The sequence below is a fragment of the Molossus molossus genome, unplaced genomic scaffold (assembly GCF_014108415.1).
Source record: "Molossus molossus isolate mMolMol1 unplaced genomic scaffold, mMolMol1.p scaffold_m16_p_4, whole genome shotgun sequence".
NCBI classification, from domain to species: domain Eukaryota; kingdom Metazoa; phylum Chordata; class Mammalia; order Chiroptera; family Molossidae; genus Molossus; species Molossus molossus.
In genome coordinates, this window is record NW_023425377.1 from 112538290 (window position 1) to 112555327 (window position 17038).

Genomic DNA, 17038 nt, shown 5'->3' on the forward strand with positions numbered 1-17038 from the left:
CTGCCCTGGTCGGGGTTGTGCGGGAGGCAACCGGTCAATGTGTCTCTCTCATATCAATGTTTCTCTCTGCCTCCCTCCTACTCTGTCTGAAGATAAATGGAAAAGTGTCCTTGGGTGAGGATTAAAAAAAAAAAAAAGAATGTGGCCAAAAGACCCACCGGGCATACACACGCAGCTCCGAGTTAAAACTAACGATCCAGTTCTGAGCTTTCAATAGCACGGAGGGCAGCAGCTCATACAGACAATTTCCGATCAAGTTTTAGGGGACGTTCCTTTATGACCAAGACATAAAGTCATCTCCATGAAAGAAGCTTTACGACAAAACTTTCCATCAAGTGTTCGGAAGAAACCGAACCATCTGACAAGTCTCTGATATTCAAACAACGAAATTATGAAAACAGTAATACGATATTCATTCAATAGAATGAAGCACATAAAACACAGGAGATAGCTCAGTTCTGGACTTGGGATTGGTGGCCTCAGGCTGTCTACCTCTAACACTCCGAGCCACACCCCCTCCAGCTACAATGAGGGACTGCTCTCCAGCTAGAAAATCAACACATTGGTTTCCAAAGCACATGGCCTCAGCAGTTTCCTGTGAGAATCCTACAGCTTTATGAAGCCACATACTGACAGGATGGCAGTGTTAAGAGAAGATAAAACCAAAAGAAAAACAGATAAACATCTGTTTCCCCTTGCGTGAAGGCATCATTGCAAACATATAGTACTAGAGGTTCTTGCACAGTGAAAATTCGGTTTGTCCTTTACATACTGAACAGCATCACAAAGTTTTGTTCTGTTCTGGTTGCTATTTTCCCAACTTTATTACCAGAAAAACCATTCCCGATGTTCACGTTGCCCACAATATCCTCCCTTCCAGAGAGAGAAGTTGTAGCTCAGACCCCATTTCTAATTTAAGTGTTCAGTTCATTTTCTTTAACACTTTAAAACATGGTATGGATGCCCTGACTTGTCACAACTGGGCCATGGGTTTTGAGGAGAACCGCTCAGAATGACAACACCAGTGTCTCATACCGCGTATTCCACAGAGACAGAGAAACCCAGCTTCACCGAGGCCGTGCACGACCAGCCCGGCCACAGTCTGCCATCGTGATGCCCGTGTTCTTATACTTTGTCATGTAGCCTAGACAGCAGGAACAGCCATGAGTCATTAAAGTAAGGACAACCATGCATAAATTGTGAGCAAATAGCATTCAAAGACTGAAAAGATATTTCTGGTAAAATAAGAAAAAAAGGGGAAAAAAATGAGAAGCTTATTTGAGAAGAGCAGAGTGTGCAAAAAATTGTAACCCATGAAAGAGTTTTATTTCGTAAATACAGAAAAATAATCCTATAGCTTAAGTATGATAAGCCCCAGCATATTCCAATCAATTTTTCGATAATATTCACGCACGATGTACAAAATTTGTATATATCTTCATGAGATCCAACAAACAAGTTTCTAAGCAGTGAAGCTGAAATAAATGAAACATTAATTAAATATATATTAAATATAAATATTTTATAAATTAAATATAAATAAAATAGCTAAAACTTGGAAACTGACCAAAGTATGTCAAACGTGTTAAAATAATAGAATTTTGGAACTGCTTATTTTATAGTTGGAGACAATGAGTTTCAGAGATGTGTAGTGACTCGTCCCAAATGACTTAGTTATGGAGTAAGCCAGGATTGGCCTTTGTTTCACATGCAAAGTAAACTGTTCCTAATACAACTGAGCTAGTTATATCTGTGATATTCTGCCTGACCGGTATGTCGTGGGAAAAAAGAAGATCCCTATCACTGTCTTAAGGAAGACAAAAACAGGATCCAAAAGCTGCCAACAACAAAATCAATGATTCTTTCAAAAACAAAATTAAATACTCGGCACCCTAAGAAAGATATGTCATATACAGTCAACCAAATGACATTTAGCCGTTTTCCGTCATCAAGTGCCCAAGATCAAATGTTCTGCTTCGACGGAGCCCGCCTGGTCTGCAGGCAACGGTGGCTTTCCGCGATCAGGGGTGGGACTTTTCTTGGTTGACTTTCTATCTTTACAGTTCCCTGAGCACTTTCCCTTAGTCGGCCGTCTCTGAAAGTATTTAAATAAGGAGAAAAGCGATGATTGACCTCACATTTCCCGAAGAAAGTGAAATGAGCATGACTCTCAGTTAACCAAGTTTTTAAAGTGTGTTCATAAAACGAGCAGAGGGGAGAGACAGGGTGCAAAGGACAAATCAGGGCTTGAAATAAAATGGGGAGAACTAAACCGACTTAAGTACAATTCACAGAATATGCGTGGTTTCACTCATATGAGGAAATTAACGAGCAAACTGAACTGAACTACCAAGCAGAATAGAGACAGGCTCACAGATGGAGTGGGCACACAGCTCTGGTGGGTGGGTGGGGGTGCTGGGGGTGGGCAGAGGGATTGAGCGAAAAAGAAAAAGAAAAAAGAGAGAACTCATGGAAGTGGACAACAGTGCAGCTATTATGGCGTGGGGCATAGCAAAAGCCAGAGGATTAGGAACTGCGCTGTATTTTCAAGAAAATCAAAGCCATTTCCTGCTGCTACAGTCTACAATCAACATACATAATTGTCTACAAACTGAAAGTGTTTTACTTCGTTATCACTGCTTTATGTTTTTTGTGTTTTGTTTTTTTTAAATCAGGCAACACCAAACCATAAGTGGCTAGGAGTGTTCCCTCTTATAATGTATTAAGTCTACTCTTCGATCTAGATCCTGTGACTATTTGTCAATGGGAAGTTCTTGCTACTCACAAATGTCTGAAATCCCTTATTTTGAGCGAATATGTTTGTGCTTCTGCTTTGTCATAGATGACCTCCAGATCCTGTGGGGCAGTAGATAAGTGATAAAGCCACTGAGATTACAAATCAACAAAGATCGAGTAATGCCACAAAATAATATTTTGTTGTGAGATCATTGGAAAAGAAAGGAGACTAAGCTACTGGATTGAAGCTCCTAGATTGAAACAAAAAAGCCTCAGTTATGCACTGAGATCGAAGGAAAATGAGATGAAAATATACGTATCTTTGTGCCATGTAGGGGAAAAAGTGACAGCCATTAAGAGACAATTTATTTCTTATTGCAAAACCACCGGAAACAGTGTAATGATTTATGAGACTTTAAAACTCTGCAACTAGTCCATTTTCTCTTACAGACAGACAAATACTTGGCACAAAACAGTGGTTAGAAGTTGTTGCAATATTTCTGTAACTATAAACAATTACAGATTTAAAATTACTGTGAACTATATAGAAGGCCTTAAACTCTACCTTATTTCATATTATCAGTTGCTAGTAATGATTACTAAAACACAAAATATATATATATATACAACAGCCATTATCTATAGAAAAACATTTACAATGATCGCTTTACCATATTCTACTGATGTTCTGTCTTCAAATACATAGAAGATGCTTTTTACTATTAATGATTATAGCAAAAGAATCACTGCTAACAGATATTACTTAGTCACTGCTCTGAGCCTCCTCCATATTAACTAATTTTTTCATGGCAACTATCTAACAAAGGTCCTGCCATTATCTACATTTTAAAGATGAGAAATCCGAGCGACAGAGAAAGGATCTACCTTGCCCAGAGGTACACAGCGAGGACGTGGCGGCCTGGGGACAGGGACCGGTGGCCTGGCTTGCATCCACGTGTCTACCACTCGACTGCGATCTTCAGAACTAAACCAGTGTCACCTCGTGCTGGGAAAATCCCCACTGCCCTGCTTTCCTGAGACTCCTCCCTTGAAAATGCAACTTGGTCCAAGGGGTTTCTCCCAGGGTGAAAGCCCCATCTGTCCATGAAGGCAGGAGCAGGCTGCCCTCGGGGCAGAAGAGATGCGATCAGTGGATGTTTGAGCCAGCAGAGTGGGAAGGCTGGGAGAAGCAGGGAGAAGGAGACAGGTGTGGGAGACATGCTCCGAGCCAGGGGCCGAGAGCTAGCTGGTGGCAGGCTGTGTTTTGCCCCTTCCCTCCCCACCCACTTGGGATTACTGATAAACACAACAGGCAGGGCAGCCGCACGCAAGAGGCAGCCAAGTGTGACTGCAAAAAAGGTGAGAAATAATTACGTGGAAAGGACCGAGGGAACGCACCCAAGCTTCCCCTCTGGAAGGAGTCCAGAAGTCTCTGCCACAGCCCATAGGAGGACGGGAGACAGCTGGGGAGAGAGCCGGAGGCCTGCACGGGCAGCAGCTGGGCCTGCGCAGCAGAGACACCTTGAAGGCATGGCCCGGCAGCACACGGAGGCTCAGCTGCACTTCGAAAGGCCCTGATTCTGAAGAAGGGATCAGGTACCAAGGATGTGCCTATGTTTCCCGGCATGTGTGGCATTCAAGGTGGTCTCTATCACTAACCCAATCATTTTGCAAGTTTTCATGAAATGATCCAGCAATTGGACCCCAATTATATAATATGTCTTAATAAAAAGTAGTCATACATCCAGTAGACCTTTTTAATGCACAAATTATAGTTCTTTAAAGTAAACTTGACTAACAGTGGCAGTAGACAAAGCTTAATGTCCCATAAAAAAATGTTAACGATGTCAGGTTACGGTTCCACAGAACATTTAGATAACCTGTTGTATCAGAAAATTAAAATTGAGGATTAAATAAGTAACCTTACTAATGATAGATGGCAATAGTACAGTCCATGCTTTTATGTGTAGGTGACTACCCTCACAGTCTCTTCACAACCTTCCAAATACTATGTAGAGACCAAATATATACCCCACACGCGAGGGCACTGTGCTGAGTGGACGAGCTGGGAGGAGAGGGGCAGGTGCCCGTGGCTACAGAGAGCAGACTGGTGGTTGCCAGAGGCAGAGGGCAGGGCGAAGAGGTCAAAGGGTAAAAATAAAATGAAAAACAACAATTTACAAAACCCAAACAATCAAAGGAGATATCACAAAATCCATGCACAAAAAGTCCTTGAGTTTATGTTACATACCCTTTTAACAAGTTGGCTGGTTTCTTAACCCATAACAAGTTACAAGTGAAAAGAATGGTCAGATCTACCGCACGCTAGGGCCTGGCAATACGTGATTCTCCCATATCACAATTTCATCCATCCTCAACCACGGTGGAACTGCATTTCAAACTTTGTACGTGAGGTCAATGGTTAAATAGGAACCGCTCTATAGGAAAGAAACTCGGAGCCAGCTTTTCTGGACGGCCACTATAGCAGAGGCTATTGATCCATCTTGAGCCACATCAGATGACACACAGAACCCAGTAGTCCTTGGGCCTATTAACTTCGATGACATGTCACTTTAAGCATTTTATTCTGTGTCCCGCTGACTATTCTCAACCTTGTTCCTTGAATCTTAGTCCAAACTACCATCCAATTTCACTTGGACTACTTTCTAACTGCCCTCATCACCACCCAAGAGCACCCTGCTCCAAATTTGTTTTTCTTGGACTAAAGATCCTGGTAAAACATAGATTGGATCATGTCTCTCCCCTGCTTAAAAATCCTCTAGAAGTTTCTTGTTGCCCTTAGGACTGAGTCCAAAATGATACTTGGAATAACCTCTAAGGCAATACATGATCTAGTTCCTTCCTACTTCTGCCTACTTCTCCAAACTCATTGCACTCCACATTCTGCCTTTCTCTCTGATACCTCTCTACCCTGGCCTTTCAAAAAAAAAAAAAAATATATATATATATATATATATATATACATATATATATATATATATATATATATATATATATATATATATATATGTGGTGTGCACACTCCATATTCTTTCCCATTATAACTAAAAAACCCAAAGAGTTTAAAAAATTAGTATGTGATTAAACTCTACCCTTTCTCCCTATAACTGAATAAATACAGCTCTGAAAAGCAGAAAACAAACATGTTTCCTACTCTTGCTGACTGGACAAGGCAAACTCATTTGATAAAAAATGAGTGGCATACTGAGAATGATAAACATAGGGTATGAATTGAACCACGGTGCTCAAATGCAGGTAAACAGATACATGCTCTTAAAAGATAAGTCCCTGTTTTCTGGTCGGTGTCAGGCTCGCTTTGCTCAAATTCTTTTGTCTCAAGTCATTCCACAGATAAATCGTGCCATCATCTCAATAGATAATAAAAATAAATATTACTTATTAGGTGTCTACTATAGTCCAAGGCCATGCGTGAGCAGTTAAAGGCTTAGCTCACTGCTGTTTATAGAACCTCTCTGAGGCAGGAATGACTGCTATGTCCATCTGACAAACCAAGAAGCTGATCGTAGCTGCTCAGTGACAGAGCGGTCGGTCAGCCCCATGTCGCAAGCACTGTGCCAACTCTGCCCTAAAATGCATTTGACGGAAGTCAGCACCCATTCTTTAAAAAAATAATAATACATTCCTAATCAAAGGAATAGAATAATAATTGCTTAAGATAATCAAAGCTCCCTTAAGCTAATACCACCTTCAAGCCTACTAGCAAATCACTGTAGGTATTCCTATTGTATTCAGGAATAAGAATAAGATACCCTGGTAATATTCTTTGGCACTTTCCTCGAATTTCTGATTAACACAAATAATGGCAGAAAAACAGAAACTATGGTTATAATTATTCAAAAGGATAAAACCACTACTTCTATATTCTACAATTAGTTTATTAACTAAGCTAAGCCAATTACACGAGGCATTACAAGAACTAAAATAGCAAGTTCTATGAGATGGTTTGGAACAAATGATAAATAAAAATTAAATAACCAAAAATTATCACATGCATCATTCTACATCTTAGTAATACGTAGAAAAAAATTATCTAGTCCATATTAATGACAACATTATATAATCAGAAGGAATATAAGGAATGTACTGAATTTGCAGTAAATTCAATTAAGCCAGATAATTAAATAATTTGAGAAGTATACTTTATTCCTAGAGAGAAACACTCACTATATACTACAGAGATATTATTTTACCAAATTTTGAATTAGAGAGAGTGGAAGAGAGAAAGGGAGGGAGAGAGAAAAAAAACATTGCTGTGTGAGAGACACATCAATTGGTTTGACTCCTGCACGACCCCAACTGGGGGCCAGGGATCGAACCTGAAACCCGGGTATGTGCCCTTGACCGTAATCGAACCCAAGACCCTCAGTCCAGAGGGTGGATATTAACCACTGAGCCAAACCAGACAGACAACCATTTTTATTAGTTCTCGTGGATCCTTGAAAGTGTCCTTATGAAAGGCAAGCAAATTTAGAAATATAGGCTTATAATCCCATAGTCCTTATATAAAATCAAATAACTAGTATTTTATAGGAGGTTAAATATTTTTATGAATTGAAATACTATTTGTGTTCCTTTGCATGTAAACTTTCCTTTCATGATTTTTGCTCATTGTTCTATAGCTTGTACTTCCCCACACCCTGGCAATTTGTAACAGAGAGAAAATTCTTGGTGATTTGAGAGGCAATTTTTTTTTTTTTCCAGTTTATTATTCTCCCTTAGAATCTCCCAAGAGTAGCTGGGGTTTTTTTTTTGGTTTTGTTTTTATTTGTTTTTGCCACCCAAAGGATTTTTTTAATGAGTCAGATTTATCTCTTTTTCTCTCTTTTAGATGCTGTTATAAGATAATAAAAAATTTTTCAGATTCTTTGGGGTTTTCTAATTATTAAGTCATCTACAAATAACAGTTTTACTTTCACCTTTCTAAATGTTATCCTCAAATTTATTTCCCTTGTCCAGCTTCGTTGACTAATAACTCTGGCAGAGCAATGCTACTAGGGGTGAGGACTGTGCACCCTTATTTCGCTTCTAGTTATAGCAGAGACCGCAGAAATGCCCCGAGCACTTTGACATTATTTGTAATGCTCTATCTGGGCTCAGATGTGTGTGAATGTGTGTGTTAGTGCATAAATAGTCTGTCAGTTTTTCATGGTTATAAAATGGTTCATGGTTATAAAATGTTTCACTCTTACATTATTGAGCTGTCCTTTTTAAAACAAACAAACAAACAAATAAAAACCATCCAGAATGGCTGTTGAATTTTGTCAAATGACTAGTCAGCATCTACAGAGATTAACATATGCTTTCCCCCCCTTACATCAATGAATATAATAAATTACTCTAATGGAGTTCATGATCCTTCATTTGTGGAATGAACCCTACTTTATCATGACATATTGCTTCTTTAATGGTTGCTGGGTCGATCACTCAATCCAGCAATACCTAGTAAGTGTTTACCCCTAAGTGTCAGTAAGTTTCTTGAGTTTGGGGAATTCTTAATTAAAATGCTAGGAAACAGAGCAGTTTCAAGGAAGAAGAGGAAGTTAGAGGATAAGTTTTACTTTGTAGGGAATTATAAGAAAAAAGCATGTTTCTCATACTTTTTCTTTCAATTTATGTTTACTTAACTGTTTTATGAAGCCAGAAATGATTGCCCAAGACAGGAATCACCTTTTTCCTCTTAAGGTTCTTGTAAAGAGTTTTAGTTTTCATAAACCCCTTTATTTCATTGTCCATCCTGATCTATACACATGTCCCAGGATTTTTTTCTGAAGGAGTTAAAATAAGTAAAAGTAAAAAGGAAAGGTGTGTATTCACTCTATCTATCAAGAGAAAGTTGGTTCCTTGGATTTCCATGTCGGTAGCTTTATTTTATTTAGTTCTTGAGGCTGAACTTCCTTTTACATTGTTTCCAAGTAGTTTTCAAAAGTTGCAATAAGCTATTCAAAAAACCTAATCTACATTATCTTCTGACTTCTTGACATTGGTAAAAATCATTCAGAAATCGAACAGTTGAATTTATTATTTAATTTATTATTTAATTTTAAGCACTCCAGTGCCTTCAGAATTAACCTAAATAATAGCAGAAAATGAGATACAGAATGTCTTCATCTCACATGCCAAGGGTCACATGCTATGACCCACAGGCCAAACCTCACCCACCATCTGTTTTGTAAATAAAGTTTTATTGGAAGAAAGCCACACCCATTCGTGTCTATGGCTGCCTTCCAGCAATGAGGCAGAATTGAGTAGTTATGACAGATCATTTGGCTTACAAAGCTTAACATATTTTCCACCTGGCTCTTTTCAGAAAAATAAAATAAAATTGCCTATCTCTGATACATGCAGTGTTCTCTGTCCTTAGGAAATGCCTTTAACTATTCTATGACAAATGTCATTTTCTTTTTTAATCAAGATGCTCATATAAAAGTTTCTGAGTATATATGTAACTTCACCTGGTTCGCCACATCTTTGTTACTATTAATTACATACTTCCATAAAAAGATCTATACTGCCTGAGATAGTTCTTAAAACCTTACTTACATGACTTCCTGTCAGCTGGCTATATGTTAACATTGACGTCTCTGCGTCCTGTGACGTCACCAGCATGGTGCATGATGGAGCACGGCCTCAAACAGCCAGATAGCCATGTGCAGAAATGGATTCTGTAGGAGTCAATGGGAGGGATAAAAAGATTTAAAATTATGTTTTGAATGATTTTTCCCTTCCTGAGATCTAGTTCCCTCCACACCGATCACACTAGAATAAAACAGGAAGATTCAAATGGAGAAAGCTCCAGAAGTCGAGAGGAATTTCTGGGGGTTAATCTTTCCTAAAATCTCCAGACTTCCCCATAACTTTCCTCAAATCCATGTGGACCACAGATATTTCATTTTGCAAGACAAATCGTCATACATTATTTAAAATAAAGTATAATGTTTCATACAGTCCTCCAGTAAAATGTTACATTTTCTCACAAAAAAAGCACAAAACAAATGTGATGCCAAATGTATTTGTGGACTTGATGTCAAGTTACTGACCACCTCTCTAAGGCAGGTGCTGAGAATAAGTTGCAAACATCTATTCTAAGAGTGAAGTGACCAAGTCTCCACTCAGACATGCAGTAGCAAAATGCATTATACATCATGTTTTCAAGGAATATGTAATTTTGAAAGGGTTTAAATATGCCAACAGATTATACCACTAGGAAACCATAAGGTAATATATTTTCTATTTTAAAGGCAGTATAACTTATTTATGTTATTTTAAAGAGTTAAGCATTATAATTCCTATTTTATGTAATAAATAAACACCTTAACCAAGGTTCGGTATGGTTCATGATATAAAGAATAAAAGAATATCTGTATTAATAACAATATTGTATATATAATCTTATTTCTGACTATTACTGATTTAGTAAATTTTAATATCATTTTAAGTCTAAAAGTTTAGACTTTCAATATCTATGCTTATACACTGGCACCTTCCTGAATTATTCATTTAAAAATATTTACTCAAAACTGTATACAAGGACCTATATTAGATGCTCTAATAACTGGTTCTAATCCTTAAGAACTCACCAACCAGTGGAGGGAAAAGACTTCAAACAACTAACTAATGCTGTTAGTGTTTCAACAGAAGAGTGAAGAAAGCCCTATGTAAAAGTAGAGTGAGGACATTAATCCTATAGAGATAAGGAAGACAAGGAACTTGGACAGACTTCAGTGAGCAGGAACATTGAGTTGGCCTTGATGAATGAGGAATGTTACTCTAGTCTAGGCAAGGAGGATGTTGCTTGAAGAGCCTCGGAATTCAACAGGGTGGGTGGGGAATGGTATTTTAACAAGGATTTTTGTTGTTGTTGTAAATCCTCACCCAAGGATATTTTTTTCCCTTGATTTTTTTAGAAAGAGTAGAAGGAAGGGGGAGAGAGAGAGAAACATTGATGTGAGAGAGACACATTGACGGGTTGTCTCCCACATACGCCCCGGATGGAGCCTGGGATTGAACCTGCAACCCAGGTATGTGCCCTTACTGGAAATCGAACCCACAACCCTTCGATGTGCAGACCAATGCTCTAACTGCTGAGCCACACCGGCTTTACATTTGCCCTGGAACAGGTGGCCAGATCCAATGTCGGGGAAAGAAGCATTAGGTTGGCCACACTCTAAAAAGAGTTCCACAACTATGTCCAGACAGCTGCTCCCGGGCTAACTCAGAGGTAGGCAAACCCTTGTATGTCTATGCTTTGAAAACCATTGACTCTACCTCAAGACCCCGTCCCCAGTCTATGTACAGGGTCCTAAAACACCAGGCAAGGAAAGGCAAAGATCGAAATCACCGGCCAAGGGCAGGATGGGAAGTGCTATGGGGCTATACACAAGAGAGACTGTGTTATGGACTGAATTTGTCTCCCACAAGTTCCTACACTGAAGCCCCCACCCCAGCGTTATGGTATTTGGAGATGGGACTTTCGGGAGGTAATCAGGGTTAAGTGAGATGGTAAAGGCAGGGCCCTCATGGTAAGATCTGTGCCTTTGTAAGAAGAAGCACCAGGGAGTTTGCTTCCTCTCCCTCTGCTCAGCACGTGAGGACACAGTGGTGAGGAAGAGAATCCTCACCAGAGAACTGAATCAGCCAGCAACTTGATCTTGGACTCCCCAGCCTCCACAAGTCCAGGTATTGCATATTTTTTATGACAGCCTGCGCTGATTAATACACACTGGCATTTTATCTCTTAGCTGAACATCGTATCAGCTCATGGAATTGCTGGCTTGCTCTTACACTTACCTGGCAAAAGAAAAAATAATGGAGAATAGTATCAGATGTTTCCAGCGCTCGATTCAGTAAGGCTATGATCAAGCCTGGTGGCTTTGTAAGGGCACTCAGATCATCAGACCTGTTGGGCTGTACCACCACGGGAGGTTAAGCCTAATCACCCACAGAGACCCAGAGAAGAAGCCACTATGTGTGTGTGGAACTCACAGAAGAGCCCAACTTTGGAACCCTCCCATACAGAAGATATCAAAGGTTAGTTGCTGTAAGCCAGGAAAAGCAGCGACAGCCAATAAAGGATGGCCTGCTTAAGCCAGGAAACATCTGGCCCTTTGGCCCAATGCCAGTCCCCAACTCCCAACAATTAGACTTAGACAGGAGGCTGGAAGGCATGAAGTATGGACCACACGCTCTTCCTCCTACTAGGCCCAATTATAACTTGAGCTGGAGGAACATACGGAGATGAGATTAGGACTTTAAAGAGACGAGACAAATAATTGGAAGTGAGCAGAATACTTTCGGCCCTGACGCTTCTGTGAATGGATAGTTGTAGATGGATTATGGATGGAGTTGGTTCCAGAAACATTTCAGAGTTCGCACCAATACCTCTTGGTACATGGATTAATGCTCACCCCCTGAGCCACACCAGCCAGGCCTGTTATGGAATAAAAAGGAATCGTCTATGATTGTTAAGAAAATATTAAAAATTAAAGGCAAAACACTGCAGAGTATTAGAGAGCAGAGATTTCAGCTTTTTGTGCAGTCATATATGGAGAAACTCTGGGGAAAAAAGGTGTCACATATTCTTCAGAGTTAGGTGGGCAATGAGCTCCCTGAAGATAGGAACCATAGCTTATTCGTCTAGAATGCCCCAAACCTGGCACAGTGCCTGGAACAGAGCGGGCTGTCACCAGTTCAATGTTTAATGAAATCTCATTGCTTCCATGTGGCAACAGATTTGACAGCCTTTCTCTTTAATGTGGAATCCAGGGAAACTCTAGAAATAGAGAAAGAATAGCATATCCTATTGATGTATTTCCCTGGCTTGGTTTTCCCATTAGCTTATAGTCTGCAACATCCAAAAAGTATCCAGAGCTATGCTGTGTAATGTAGTAGCCATTAGCCATATGTGGCCACTTAAATATACACACAAGTTAATTAAAATAAAATGAAACTGAAAATTCACTTCCTCCATTGAGCCGGCCACACGTCAAGTTCTCAAAACACATGCGGTCACTGCTACCGTACGGGACACAGACGATGCAGAACCTTTCCATCACTGCAGACGGTTCTGTTGTTCAGCACTGGTCTGGGTGTAGCACAGGCTCTGCTTTCAAACAGATCTGGGTTTGAATTCTGACATCGCCACTTGCCAACATGAAGGTTTAGGGGAAGTTAATGAATCTCTTAGGGCCTCAGTTTCTCCCTCTGCAGAAGGGGGGCAATCTGAATACCTATCTCACTGGTCAGAGTAAGGTTCAAGTGAGTTCATTCATGCAGACTACACAGAACAGGCGGTTCCAGCCCCCCACAGGTCTGGCAACGGGAAAAATGGCCACGAGCACCCGTACTGTCCAGTTCAGTGTTACTGAAGAGTCACTTCACAATGAATAAAACCTGCACTGATTCCTTTTTCGGGGAGGTCTTGCTATGAAAACTGTCGGTGAACCACGCATGTGCGTTAGTGATGTGACTGACTGACCTCTTGGTACCCGCTCTTTCTTGGTCAAATACTGAACACACACATTTTTACAATTTGGATGGCGACAGTCTAGCTGGCCAGACATACCCCTTGATATCGTTTTCAAATTCACACAAATAAAAAGGCTTTCAAATGGCCATGAAAAGGGCGCAGCCTAATACAGCAGAACCGAAGCAGAACAGACAGCTGGGTCAGTCAAGGTCCGGTTTCTATAGCTGGCAAATTTGAGCTAAGTTTCGAAGAACATAAGAGTCACGATGGGGGAGAGAGATAAGTGGACCAAGAAATAATACCAAAAGAAGGGAAAGAGAAAGAGGGGACAGAGCTGTGTAGTGTCAGCCCCTGCAACAAGAAAGAAACACTCTCCTTTTACCCCTGTGAACCTGTGGCTTCCGACAACAGAACACCAGAGAGGTCCAAATCAAGTAGGGGCCAGTTTTCTGCCTCTTTGGTCCTACTGTGCAACATCTTCATCTGATAGGAATTATAAATATACATAATTTTTAACTCTCTCGCTCTCTATATAGCTATTTTGGTGACTTTCTAGCCCTTCAAACATTTCTAGTTAAAGATAAACAAAACCAACCAACAGAAAGTTCCAAAGTGTATGTTTGAAAAGAATTTTCTTTTTTTTTTTTTTTGACTTGTTCAGGTATTTATATAATCGATTAGATCCATCTAATAATTATTCTCCACCATAAAAATCAGTCAATCATTACCAAACAGTTTTCCAGCACTGCCACAGTGGGTACCTGTCTAACTACTAACGTGTATGTGGTGATTGTGCAGCCACAATGGCACCCACCTCTACGTGGAGGCTTGGTGCTGCAGTGCACGATGCTGTATGACAACTTGTAATGACACACGCTTCTTACTGTCTGCTGATAAAACCTATCAGTGGAAGCAACTGCTTAATTATGTCACATATGTCGGGCTGGCCAACAACTGGCTGGGAACATTTCTGATGCTTCTTGCCCGTCCCTTACGGAAGAAAAGAGGTACGGTTGCCACCACCCTCAGAAATAACACTTACAATTCAGCTAAAGAGCCTAAGGCAAAGCTGATCTTTTAGGAAACAGATGCATTTTAGACCACATAATCCCTCAGTGCCCAGTCTCCAGACAGTTTTATTCGAGTTGGTTGTCACTCTTCCTGTGTTTAATTATTCCTGCTGACGAGGTCTCTGGTGTAACCTGCTCCAGATACTTGGTTTTTATGAATTGCAGCAAGTGATTTATTTTGGACTTCAGATCTCTGAATCAACACGGTGGCTTCAGATTTGCAGTGGAAGTCCCAAAGGTCTGGTTTCTAAAGCACTGCTTGCCAGGCTGCTTCCTACCAGTAAACTAGTCTCCTCAAGTCCATACCGCGAAGCAATAGCTTATAACGCTGCTAAGAGGCAGACTGTCTCTACGAAGGTAGTTTATCTGGCAACTGGTCGTGGGCTTGGACTCCTGAGCTGCAGTGTGGCCCGTCTGGTTGCTGGCTTCTTGTCTCTGGACTGGACCGCAGGACTTCTGCCTTTCACAGTATTGCTGGTTCTCCCTTCTCCCCCAGGGTTGTTCCAAGTACCTGGAACACAGCTCACAGCATGCCTGCCCCTAGATTACAGGACACACAAATCGACTGACTTCTTTATCTCCCCTTTCACGGGTCTCATGAATGCCCTTATTTAAATAGTACATCCCCAAACTGCTACTATGAATAGATTACCATTCCTTTCTTCTTCCTACTTTTTGCTGTTTATTTTTCTCTTTCATGCTCCTCAGCTTTTGCGCAAAGAAAACGGGCCAGATAGACAGCTTCAAACACCCAGCGCACCTCGTTCCTTCTGTAAGATTACACCTTCGTTACAGTCTTTAAGGCTTTGACCCTTTCTCCAGGGTGGACTTTTGGGGGCTTTTCTAAAGAAAGAGGCATGGAGAGGCCTAGTGGCTAAAAGGGGGTGGCAGCTTCTTGGACCAGCGCCAGCCTTAATAATTGAGGCTGCACTATTAACTTCAGTGACCACTTTACTAAGAAGATTCTTTGACAAACATGGAGTGGGAGCAACGGAAAGTGGAAAGTCCTGTGGAACGTATCGTCTGGGTTAGAATACAGCACGGCAAAGTTCTCCCATTCAGTTCTAGAACATAGCCTTCCAGGCAGCTACCATTAAATGTGTTGCTATCATGTGCTTGAACCACAGACATTCATTTGTACAGACAGAACCTCTCTCTTTGGACCTGTTGTGTAGACAGGGCCGTGGTGTCCACCATCGTGTGTTTTACTAAGCTCCATGCAGACTACTTACCATCTTTTTTTAAATCCTCACCCGAGGACACTTTTCCATTTATCTTCAGACAGAGTGGGAGGAGAAAGAGAAAGAAAGCGAGACACATCGATGCAAGAGAGACACTTCGATTGGCTGCCTCCCGCACGACCCCAACAGAGTCTGGGGACCAAATCGCAACCCAGGTATGTGCCCTTGATCAGAATCAAACCCACAAGTCTTCTGTCTTAGGGCCGACACTCTAACTGCTGATCCAAACTAGCCAGGGCCCATCTTTCTATTCTATGCATCATTAGCACGTTATAATTTCCAAAAGTGCAGTTCATCTAATACTGAGACTGAAGGCTGTTTGATGGCATTGGGAGGCTTCCTAATCTTACCCAAATCATGGAGTGGACTGGAAGCCTAGAGACTTGGGCCCCGGTTCCGGTTCTGTCTTTGAACAGTCATGTGACCTTAGCAGAGTGCTTCATGTCTCTTAACCTCAGTTTCCTTATCTTTAAAATGAGGATGGGTTGGACCACATCTGAAGTCCCTTCCAGTGCCTAAATACATCTGTGAAGGGCACAGATTGGTTAGCAGCGTATGACCGGATTCATGTATCTGTGTTAAGCCTCAAAACCATCAGATTTGACACCTCAGGGAATTCCTCTAGTCTAATCATCCTAATTTTCCAGAAGAGAACAAAAGTGCAGAGAAACTAAACGTACTGTTGCAGTTATACACAACGAGGCAATATTGGGGTTGCCCATGTGTCTTGGGTTCCCAGTTCAATTCTTCACTAGTAGTTCATTCGGTGAACAGGGAGCACAAGGCATGCGGGATGCATTCTGCTTCCTGCATATTAGATACAATTCAAAAGGGGTCTATTTATCTCCAAATTCAAGGGTTACAATAGGCCTGGAGGGGCTTTATAAACCCATATGTATTGATAATAGCTGAAGGGTTGTTTTAGTAGATTTTGAGTTGTTTTCATTTCAGATCTTAGATGTAACTATGTTGCACCAGCACTAGCACCACCAGTAAAGTACTTCTACAGCGCCATCTACTTCGCCCCACTTATTCCCATACGGCCACTTTCTGGGTCAGAGCGACCAAAGTAAACCTGCCATGCGCAACTGCTCTGAACAACTCAGCTTCATCCCAACTCACCGCAGACCAATCAGCACCTTTCTACCGGGGCCGAATGAGAACACGAAGTTTCACCATCTCCTTACCACTGCGGCTAAGACACCACATGCTTGCTTTCACACTTGGATCTTTGCCCAGTGTGGCTTGATGATATAATAATGGCAAATATCTTCATATATTGACATAGCTACTGTTTCTTGTACGGATCAATTGAGAGGAGGAAAAGCAAATAAGCCCAGTTCTTAGATGAAGAACCAGCAAGGGCAGCTGGCTCCCTCTTTGGAAGTCCACCCTGTGGGTTCCAGAGAAATGGGGTGGTTTGTGGAATGCCATCCATGCTCAGGAGCTGGTGCCCGGTCTGTGAACATTCCATGGAAGAGAGA

General features: G+C 41.1%; 1 protein-coding gene across 5 annotated transcripts in view; it reads right to left on the minus strand.

The window, feature by feature from the left end:
* The window catches only part of IL15 (interleukin 15), a 108216-nt gene that overhangs the window by 33364 nt on the left and 57814 nt on the right, over window positions 1-17038 (minus strand). For 4 of the 5 annotated variants that reach the window (XM_036241876.1, XM_036241874.1, XM_036241875.1 and 1 more), the window contains one exon: window positions 9319-9440. The gene's annotated coding sequence lies outside the window, so the exon portion shown is untranslated. Of the gene's footprint in view, window positions 1-9318; window positions 9441-11396; window positions 11509-17038 lie in introns of those variants that run through there. The other variant, XM_036241877.1, reaches the window with a different exon arrangement.